The sequence below is a fragment of the Bos grunniens genome, chromosome 6, assembly GCF_055505025.1.
Source record: "Bos grunniens cultivar Pamir isolate PY7600 chromosome 6, Bosgru_T2T1.0, whole genome shotgun sequence".
NCBI lineage: Eukaryota > Metazoa > Chordata > Mammalia > Artiodactyla > Bovidae > Bos > Bos grunniens.
The window spans coordinates 7,573,870-7,584,471 of NC_141170.1; positions in this window are offsets into that span (position 1 = coordinate 7,573,870).

The window sequence follows — 10,602 nt, forward strand, 5'->3', positions numbered from 1 at the left end:
AAAACAGTGAGCAAAATGAGCAAGTCTTCTACTAGTTTGGGAGTTCCCTGAAAGACCTGGAGTTGTCTCATAATCACGTATGCATGCCTGATGCATGTACTGCATGACTCCTTGCAGAATTAATGCGTATCCTAAAGCACTGATTCTGACACTTGGTAGCTCTGTTACCCTTTCAAGTCTTAATACTTCCCTCCTATTTTGGCCCACCGTGATCACAGTTACTTCTTTTAGCCAAAAAAAAAGCCCTTTATCTCTTGGCTGAGGTTCAGACTCAGCTGCTTTCAAACTGGGCAATAGAGAGGAGCTTCAGAGGAAAGGACAACAGTTACTTTCTTTCTGCAGGATTCCTCCCAGGCTGTTTAAGCCTCTGTCCATGGCCCTTGTTTTAAACCTTTTTGCTTTCTTTGCTCTATAGGATTCTGACAGCCCAGACAGGTGAGTCTGGCTGGCACATCTAAGAGTGGGAAAGTCCTGGGGAATCCTTCACTCAGGTCATCCTGAAATATCAGTGCCTTTTTTTTTTTTGCATTTTATATCCTAGATACTCCAGAGCCCAGATATTGGGGCAAGATCAAAGAAAATAGCAATTTGATACCTACAAAACAGCAATTCTATAGCTGCAAATGTCTCTATGGCAAGATAAGTCAGAAAACAAAGCCTTGATAACTCCTAATGCTATTGCACCCTAACTTCCAACATTAAGGTTTTTCATGTCAATACATGCTGAGTGTCAGAAAATTGCAGGTACCAGCTCTGCCACTTAGGAATTATGTCATCTTAGGCAAGTCACTTAGCTTTATGAATTTCATTATGTTATCTGTAAAATGGAAATATCAAATTCACAACCTCAGGAAAAACACAAGATACTGTGTTACTTTTGTGAAATGTTTTCTGGTTTTCTTTAACAGTTAATCTCTATATATGTGATAAAATCTCATAGCTACACACACACACACACACACACACACACAGAATGTATGTAAAAACTGGTGAAATCTGAATAAGTTCTGTAGTTGCAACTGATCAACGTCAATTTCTTGGTTTTGATGAGGAATGTAAGATACATGGGGGCTTCTCTGGTGGCTCAGTCTGTAAACTGTCTGCCTGCAATGCAGGAGACTGGGGCTTGATCCCTTGGTGGAGAAGATCTGGAGGAGGAAATGGCTACCCACTCCCGTATTCTTGCTTGGACAATCCCTTGGATAGAGGAGCTGGATGACTATAGTCCATGGCATTGCAAGAGTCAGAAACTACTTAGTGACTAAACCAAACCAACATGACATACGTGGAAGAGATCAACACTGGAGGAAGCTGGACATAGGGTACAGAGATTTCTGCATTATTTGGCAGTATCTTGCCAATCTAAAGTTATTTCAAAATATACTTTTAAGAAAGCTAATTTATGCTGCTTTGTTTCCTCTTGAAACACGTTCTGAATGCTTCTAAGAGAACATTTCACGCTTTGAACTGTTGGCTCTGACTCTCAAGGACTCTGAGCTCCTTGAGTGCACAGCTGCTTTATTATCTATTCGTATTCACTTAGACGAGCAGAGTTCTTGGTACAGGTTGGTGTTCAGAAGTTTTTATTGATTTTTGAAACTTATCCCTGATTATTTTGATATAAGCAACCTCTCAGAGCTCAGTTGGTAAAGAATCTGCCTGCAATGCAGGAGATTCTGGTTCAATTCCTGGGTGGGGAAGACCACTGGAGAAGTGGTAAACTACCCACTCCAGTATTCTTGGGCTTCCTTTGTGGCTCAGCTGGTAAAGAAACCGCCTTCAATGTGGGAGACCTGGATTCGATCCCTCAGTTGAGAAGATCCCCTGGAGAAGGGAAAGGCTACCCATTCCAGTATTCTGGCCTGGAAAATTCCATGGATTGTATAGTTCATGAGGTCACAAAGAGTTGGACATGACTGAGCAACTTTCACTTTCAGATACTTTGGTGCTGAAAAATTCCTGAAAATATTTAAAGAAAATTAGCTCTTACTGATAGCCAGTCACTTTATGTAAAGTTCTTCTAGTTAATCCCTAAAGCAATCTTATGAGGTATAAACTACAATTCCCATTTTACAGATGAGGAAACTGAGCCCTGAAAGCTAAATCTACCTTCCAAAGATCAGTGGGTTATGGTAGATGGTGGTATATTTGAGCCCTAAGTCTGACTGGCTCCAAAGTACATTTTCTTTCATTTATTCATTCATTTTTCAAAAATGTTTACGAAACACCCAGTGTTTGTCAAGGTCTATTCTCAGACCTTAGAGTATGCTGCTGCTGCTGCTGCTGCTTCTAAGTCGCTTCAGTCATGTCTGACTCCATGCGACCCCAGAGACGGCAGCCGACCAGGCTCCCCTGTCCCTGGGATTCTCCAGGCAAGAACACTGGAGTGGGTTGCCATTTCCTTCTCCAATGCATCAAAGTGAAAAGTGAAAGTGAAGTTGCTCAGTCATGTCTGACTCCTAGTGACCCCATGGACTGCAGCCTACCAGGCTCCTCTGTCCATGGGATTTGCCAGGCAAGAGTATTGGAGTGGGTTACCAGACCTTAGAGTATAGTCATGAGCAAATTGAAAGTCTGCTACCTGGTCTTATGTTTAGATCTTTAATCCATTTTGAGTTTATTTTTGTCTATGGTGTTAGAAATTGTTCTAGTTTCATTCTTTTACAAGTGATTGACCAGTTTTCTCAGCATCACTTGTTAAATAAATTGTCTTTTCTCCATTGTATATTCTTGCCTCCTTTGTCAAAGATAAGGTGTCCATAGGTGCATGGATTTATCTCTGGGCTTTCTATTTTGTTCCATTTATCTATATTTCTGACTTTGTGCCAGTACCAGACTGTCTTGATGACTGTGGCTTTGTAGTAGAGCCTGAAGTCAGGCAGGTTGATTTCTTCAGTTCCATTCTTCTTTCTCAAGATTGCTTTGGCTATTCAAGGTTTTCTGTAAATCTATACAAATTGTGAAATTACTTGTTCTAGCTCTGTGAAAAATACCGTTGGGAGTTTGATAGAGATTGTATTGAATCTATAGATTGCTTTGGGTAGAATACTCATTTTCACTATATTGATTCTTCTGATCCTTGAACACGGTATATTTCTCCATCTATTAGTGTCCTCTTTGATTTCTTTCACCAGTGTTTTATAGTTTTCTATATATAGGTCTTTAGTTTCTTTAGGTAGATATATTCCTAAGTATTTTATTCTTTTCTTTGCAATGGTGAATGGAATTGTTTCCTTAATTTCTCTTTCTGTTTTCTCATTATTAGTGTATAGGAATGCAAGGGATTTCTGTGTGTTGATTTTATATCCTGCAACTTTACTATATTCATTGATTAGCTCTAGTAATTTTCTGATGGAGTCTTTAGGGTTTTTTTTGTAAAGGATCATGTCACCTGCAAACAGTGAGAGTTTTCTTCTTCTTTTCCAATTTGGATTCCTTTTATTTCTTTTTTTGCTCTGATTGCTGTGGCCAAAACTTCCAAAACTATGTTGAAAAGTAGTGGTGAAAGTGGGCACCCTTGTCTTGTTCCTGACTTTAGGAGAAGTGCTTTCAATTTTTCACCATTGGGGATAATGTTTGCTGTGGGTTTGCCATATATAGCTTTTATTATGTTGAGGTATGTCCCTTCTCTTCCTGCTTTCTGGAAGGTTTTTTTTTTTTTTATCATAAATGGACATTGCATTTTGTCAGAGGCTTTGTCTGCATCTATTGAGATAATCATATGGCTTTTAATTTTCAATTTGTTAATGTGGTGTATTACTTTGATTGATTTGTGGATATTGAAGAATCTTTGCATCCCTGGGATAAAGCCCACTTGTTCATGATGTATGATCTTTTTAATGTGTTGTTGGATTCTGATTCCTAGAATTTTGTTAAGGATTTTTGCATCTATGTTCATCAGTGATATTGGCCTTTAGTTTTCTTTTTTTGTGGGATCTTTGTCAAGTTTTGGTATTAGGGTAATGGTGGCCTCATAGAATGAGTTTGGAAGTTTACCTTCCTCTGAAATTTTCTGGAAGAGTTTGAGTAGGATAGGTGTTAGCTCTTCTCTAAATTTTTGGTAGAATTCAGCTGTGAAGCCATCTGGACCTGGGCTTTGGTTTGCTGGAAGATTTCTGATTACAGTTTCAATTTCTGTGCTTGTGATGGGTCTGTTAAGATTTTCAATTTCTTCCTGGTACCCCAGTTTTCATCGCAGCACTGTTTATAATAGCCAGAACATGTAAGGAACCTAGATGTCCATCAGCAGATGAACGGATAAGAAAGCTGTGGTATATATACACAATGGAGTATTACTCAGCCATTAAAAAGAATACATTTGAATCAGTTCTAATGTGGTGGATGAAACTGGAGCCTATTATATAGAGTGAAATAAGCCAGAAAGAAAAACACCAATACAGTATACTAATGCATATATATGGAATTTAGAAAGATCGATGGACGTGAGTCTCAGTGAACTCCGGGAGTTGGTGATGGACAGGGAGGCCTGGCGTGCTGTGATTCATGGGGTCGCAAAGAATCGGACACGACTGAGTGACTGATCTGATCTGAATGATAACCCTGTATGCGAGACAGCAAAAGAGACACAGATGTATAGAACAGTCTTTTGGACTCTGTGGGAGAGGGCGAGGGTGAGATGATTTGGGAGAATGGCACTGAAACATGTGTAATATCATATGTGAAACGAATCGCCAGTCCAGGTTCGATGCATGATACAGTTTGCTTGGGGCTGGTGCACTGGGATGACACAGAGGGATGGTATGGGGAGGGAGGTGGGTGGGGTTCCGGGATGGGGAACACGTGTACACCCATGGCAGATTCATGTTGATGTATGGCAAAACCAATACAATACTATAAAGTAATTAGCCTCCAATTAAAATAAATAAATTTATATTTAAAAACAAGAAAGTCTGCTACCATTGTGAGGCTGACATTCTTGTACTGAAATGCAGAGGATATCTTTAAGTAAAATTAAAAAAAAATGCAGACACAAAGGAGCAAGAACAGAGAAGGAAATGAAGGCAGTGGGGACTGAGGGCAGTTTGTAGTAGGAAGTAGACTGGCAGGGTAATCCTCCCGGAGAATAGGAGATTTGAGCAAGGTTGATACAAGATTTGAGTCATGGAATAACTAAGTAGATCTTCAGGGAAAAAGTCTTCCGAGTCGAGCAACAGCCAGTGGAAAGGACAGTGGATGTGGGCCTAGTGTGTGTGTGGACAGGCCAAGAGGCTGGTTTGATTGGAGCAGAGTAAGCCTGTGGGGAAGGCTTCCCTGGTGACTCAGTGGTAATGAATTCACCTGCAATGCAGGAGATGCCTGTTCAACCCCTGAGTCTAGACGATCCCCCAGAGTAGGAAACAGCAATCCACCCCAGTATTCTTGCCTAGGAGACCCCGTGGACAGAGGAGCCTGGTGGGCTACAGTCCATGGGGTCAAAAAAGAGTCAAACATGAGTTAGTGATTAACGATAACAAGCCCATGGGGAAGTAGTATTAGGGGAGGTCAGGGATGGAAGGCAGATTGTAGTGACCACAGAGGTCATTGCAAGGCCTTATGAGGAGTTTGGTTTTGCTCTGAGATGGGAGTCACTGCAGGGTTTTGAGCAAAAAAAGTGACATAAGCTGACTCATGCCTTTACGGGCTCTCTGGCTGCTATGTGGAGCCTAGTCTCACCTGACGGAGTCAAAGTCAGAAGCAAGAGACCAGTTGAAAGACTGTTGCAGTATTCTGGGTTAGAGGTGACAGTAGCCTTGAAATAGCAGCTGGAGCTGAGGGCCTGCCTTTCTCCTAATCTTTCTCTCACTGGGTGATGACCTGTCTTTTACCAGTGCTTCTAGAATCTCAGATGGCTGTTTGGCACATGCAAGGTGGTCTTTTCTTTCTCCGCCTGGACTGTGGGGCTTGGATCCTCATTCTTTCTCCCCTCAGCTTCCCACACACTTACCAATCCCAGCTCCTTCCTCTGTCTGGCCCACTTGTAGCCTAAGAATTGCCACAGAGGCCCACAAGGCTCAAGCTGGCTGGCCCTTCCCTGTGGGCTGTTATTTCCTCAGACACCTGTTTTCCCTGATATGTTGTGAAACAGAAAGGCTCGAGGTTGCTCATGGACAGACTGGGGAACACTGTGGGGCCGCCACCCATGGTCCCAAAGCTAGGAGGATGACATGCCAACTCTCAAGTCCCATTTCTGCTGGCCAGGAAATCGACATCTGTCTCATGGGAATATGAGTGATCCAATGGGACAGCATGTGGGGAACTGAGTTGTAACAAGAGCAGTCCATAGATAACAGGGGAGAGGAAAGACACTCTGTTCAATGCACACTGGAGCCAGGCACTTAAGATCAGCACCTCATGTAACCCTTACAAGGACTCTGTGGGTGACTGCCAACCTTCCTGGCTTCCCAGGTAAGAGAGATCCAAGGATAGAGCAGCCAGCAGTGAGTCTACTCCAATTCTCCTCTATTATGTGGATGCAGGTCTCCTCCAAAGCAGAAAGGTGCTTCACACCTGTAGAAGACAACACTAGTTGTTATTCAGTTGCCAAGCTGTGTCCGACTCTTTTACGGCCCCATGAACTGTAGCCTGCCAGGCTCCTCTGTCCATGGAATTCTCCAGGCAAGAATACTGGACTGAGTTGCTATTTCTGTTTCCAGGGAGTCTTCAATCCCAACCCAGGAATTGAACCCTCATCTCCTGCACTACAGGCAGATTCTTTACCACTGAGCCACCTGGGAAGCCCCAGAAGACAGTACATTCCTTGCTAAAAAAAAAAAAAGAAAAGAAATGATAAGACGAAAAGCTTGACTTCTCGGGCCTGGGCATGACTGAGACAATGAGTCAAACCAGCAAACTCTCCAGGGCCTCCATCAATGCCAGGCCTCGTGTGTGTGTGGACTCTGAGCCAGGGCTTCCCACCACCTTGTGGGTGCTTCCCCTTGGCCCACAGAGGGAAGGGGTGTGTGTGAGCTTTCCCATGACACCAGACACAGCTAAGCAGAAAGGGCACATGGCTTGGGGCTGGGAAGACATTTATGACAACTTGGCAATGGAATCCATCTGGCGCAGTCCAGCTAGGAGTGGCAAGCTGGGGCAAGAGTCGGAGCTAATGATAAAGAGCTCCTTTTCATTGTGTGTAGTTAAGTCTTCCCCTCCCCACAAGGTTCAGGACTCATGGGCAAGTAGATTGGACCTGGGGTGCAGAAATGTGCTGAGAAGGTGGCACCTAGGGAGCCCTGCCCTGTGTATTAGTCACCATAGGACACTTGGGGCTAATTTGAACCTTGTCAGCATTTTAAAAACTGGTGATTCTCTCACACAGAATGTGATCTTTCTCCCTTGCCAGATTCGGGAAAGGAGGCCGAAGGAGCTGACATCTCTAAGAGTTTTTTTTCTTTCTTCTGCCTTGGGAGTTTTCTGAATACTGATAGAACTGTGGCTGGGAAGGATAATTTTATGAGTCAATGTGGCTAAGCTATGCTGACCAGTGCCCTTCTGAGCAAAGAGTGAGTTTTCCCAAAGAAGGAATTTGGCCTCCAGACTGGAACATAGGAATCTGTTTGAGCTTACAGTTTGGGGGGCTCCAGTGGTATTTGAGAGGTGTCTACTGTTTCACTGCAGGCTTGGAAAGGCAGACTTCACATGGTCAGGCTGGTGGGTCTAGGGCCAAGCAGCAAGGCTGCAGGGTCTCAGACACTCAGTATTTTGTAACAGGCTTTCATTTTGTGGGACAGAACTGATTGCGTACAAAAGAATTGAGTGTTGGAGTTAAACAGCCCGGGGGAGTGTCTACGGACAGATCCCAGGCATTCTGGGAGCTTCAGTCCTCTGAGAAGCTTAGATTAGGTTGGGGTGCTCATACATTTCTCCGTGGAGCACCAACCCTTCTATTTACTGTCACTACATGGAACCTATATCTTGTAAGATTTTATTCACTAAACATGCAGGGTATATGTGTTTTCTAGACAGTGTATTGAAAAGCAGAGACATCACTTTGAGAACAAATGTCCATATAGTCAAAGCTATGCTTTTTCCAGTAGTCATGTACGGATGTGAGAGTTAGACCATAAACAAGGCTGAGCACCAAAGAAATGATGCTTTTGAACTGTGGTGTTGGAGAAGACTCTTGAGAGTCACTTGGAAAGCAAGGAGATCAAACCAGTCAATCTTAAAGGAAATCAACCCTGAATAATCATTGAAAGGACTGAATAAACAAGGATATCACAGTCATCAGCAATTACAGCCCTCCATTGTGAGTTTCTGAGCCCTAAAGTGAAGTGTGTGTCACTCTGTCATGTCTGACTTTTTGTGACCCCATGGACTGTAGCCCGCTTGGCTCTTCTATACATGGGATTTTACAGGCAAGAATGCTGGAGTGGGTTGCCATTTCCTACTCTAGGGGATCTTCCCAACCCAGGGATAGAACCTGGGTCTCCCACATTGCAGGCAGATTCTTTATAATCTGAGCCACCAGAGAAGCCCATTTGAACCCTAAGGGCACTCAAAAAGGAGACAAATACCTGCCACCCAGCAGCTACCAGACTGCAGCCACTCCCTATGGTGAGCCTCAAGGAAGCTCAGGATGTGAAAAACACAGGAAACTGGTCCCAGAGAGCTGAGATGCACATGAAAGGAATGATTTCAGTGAGCTCAGACTCTTGTATCTTCCATACATAGAAAAGTGTTAAATTCCTTAACTTGGGATATCTGGTTCTCCTTAATTAGCAATAATTTTGGGATATTCAGACTTACCTACCTTTTGTTGCAAAACTTCTGTATAACCTGGTTTCTCTCCTTGCCTCCTTGGAAACAGCTCTCTCGGGGTCACTGGAGATGCTATCTCCCGGGCATGAATCCTAAAAATTTCCACTGAGTAAAACATAACTCTTAACTTTTAGGTTATGACTATTTTTTAAGTCAGCAGCAGTAGGTCTGGGGTGAAGCCACTCTAGGGCTTGCAGGAGGACCCATCCATTCAGACAGGATGCTCCTTTCTCACAGCTCCAAATGGCCTTCCGGGCTGGGGTCAGTTTTTATTTTTTAAAATTTTAGTTTATTTATTTATTTTTTTAAATTTAAATTTATTTCTTTTAATTGGAGGCTAATTACAATATTGTATTGGTTTTGCCATACATCAACATGAATCCACCATGGATGTACATGTGCTCCCCATCTTGAACCCTCCCTTCCACCTCCCTCCCCATACCATCCCTCTGGGTCATCCCTGTGCACCAGCCCCAAGCATCCTGTATCCTCATCGAACCTGGACTGGCAATTCGTTTCTTATATGATATTGTACATGTTTCAATGCCATTCTCCCAAATCATCCCCCCCTCTCCCTCTCCCACAGAGTCCAAAAGACTGTTCTATACATCTGTGTCTCTTTTGCTGTCTCGCATACAGGGTTATCATTACTATCTTTCTAAATTCCATATATATGCGTTAGTATACTGTATTGGTGTTTTTCTTTCTGGCTTACTTCACTCTGTATAATAGGCTCCAGTTTCATTCGCCTCATTAGAACTGATTCAAATGTATTCTTTTTAATGGGGTCAGTTTTTAAAAGGGCCATCACTGAAGAAAAGAAACCATCAACTTGAGAAAATGCAACCGTGATAGTCATGATGAAATGTCCTGAGGCTCAGAGTGGAGACAACCAACATCAGTTCTCACTGCTAGACACATGATGCCAAGAAGGAGTGAGAGGAGGAGATGTGAAAAGCCCCACTAGGAGCTCTCTGAGGGACTCCAAGGCCCTGGACTATTGCAGTGGAGCAAAATTACATGGAGCTAAGGCCAAGAATAGTGGTCAGCTACGGCAACACAGGTCACAGTCCTGTGCTCAGAGAAAAGGGCCAGAATAAACCCAAGCTGTGGTCTGCAGAGCTGAGGCTGTCCATAGAAAAGTCCTGGGTACTCCTCAAGGGTAGAATTTTTCTAGACCTTCAAAATAGTTTTCATGTACACTTAAATTATAATAGTACCCAGAACAAGAGCTGGTGGATGAAGCATGATGGTAAACATTTGTTGGATGGGTGGATGGATGGATGGAAGGGAAAGTAAATTGCTACTACCGGGTATCACAGAGATAATTGGGTCTTAGAAAGTAACACAAAAATAGTATCACTCAGGCAGTCATTTCCTCAACCAGGAGTTTGAAAAGACAGTTTCAGTAGCAAAGCAGGACAAATGCAGACGCAAAGAGGGAAGCAGCTTGGGGACTTCCCACGAGGTCCAGTGGTTAAGGCTCTGCACTTCCAATGCAGGGTGTGCAGGTTTGAACACTGGTCTGGGAAACTAAGGTCCCACATGCCATGCAGTGCAGCCAAAAAATAAATAAATAGAGTTTTTTTTAAGATCAAAGAGAGAAGCAGCTTGCAAATACATGAAGGGAAGCCTCCTTGGCTCTGATTCAGTGGGACCCTGTTTCTTGACTAGGTACCACTTTAGGGAATAATCAGGGCAGTGTCAGCATCCATATGTTCAAATGAACACTGGAAGTTTAAAGTCCCAAAGGACTTCAGCTGTCTTGAAAAGGAGCTTTTGCACTCCCTAAACTATTTCAATCGTTCAGCTATCCTTACAGGAAATTTACATTGATTCAAT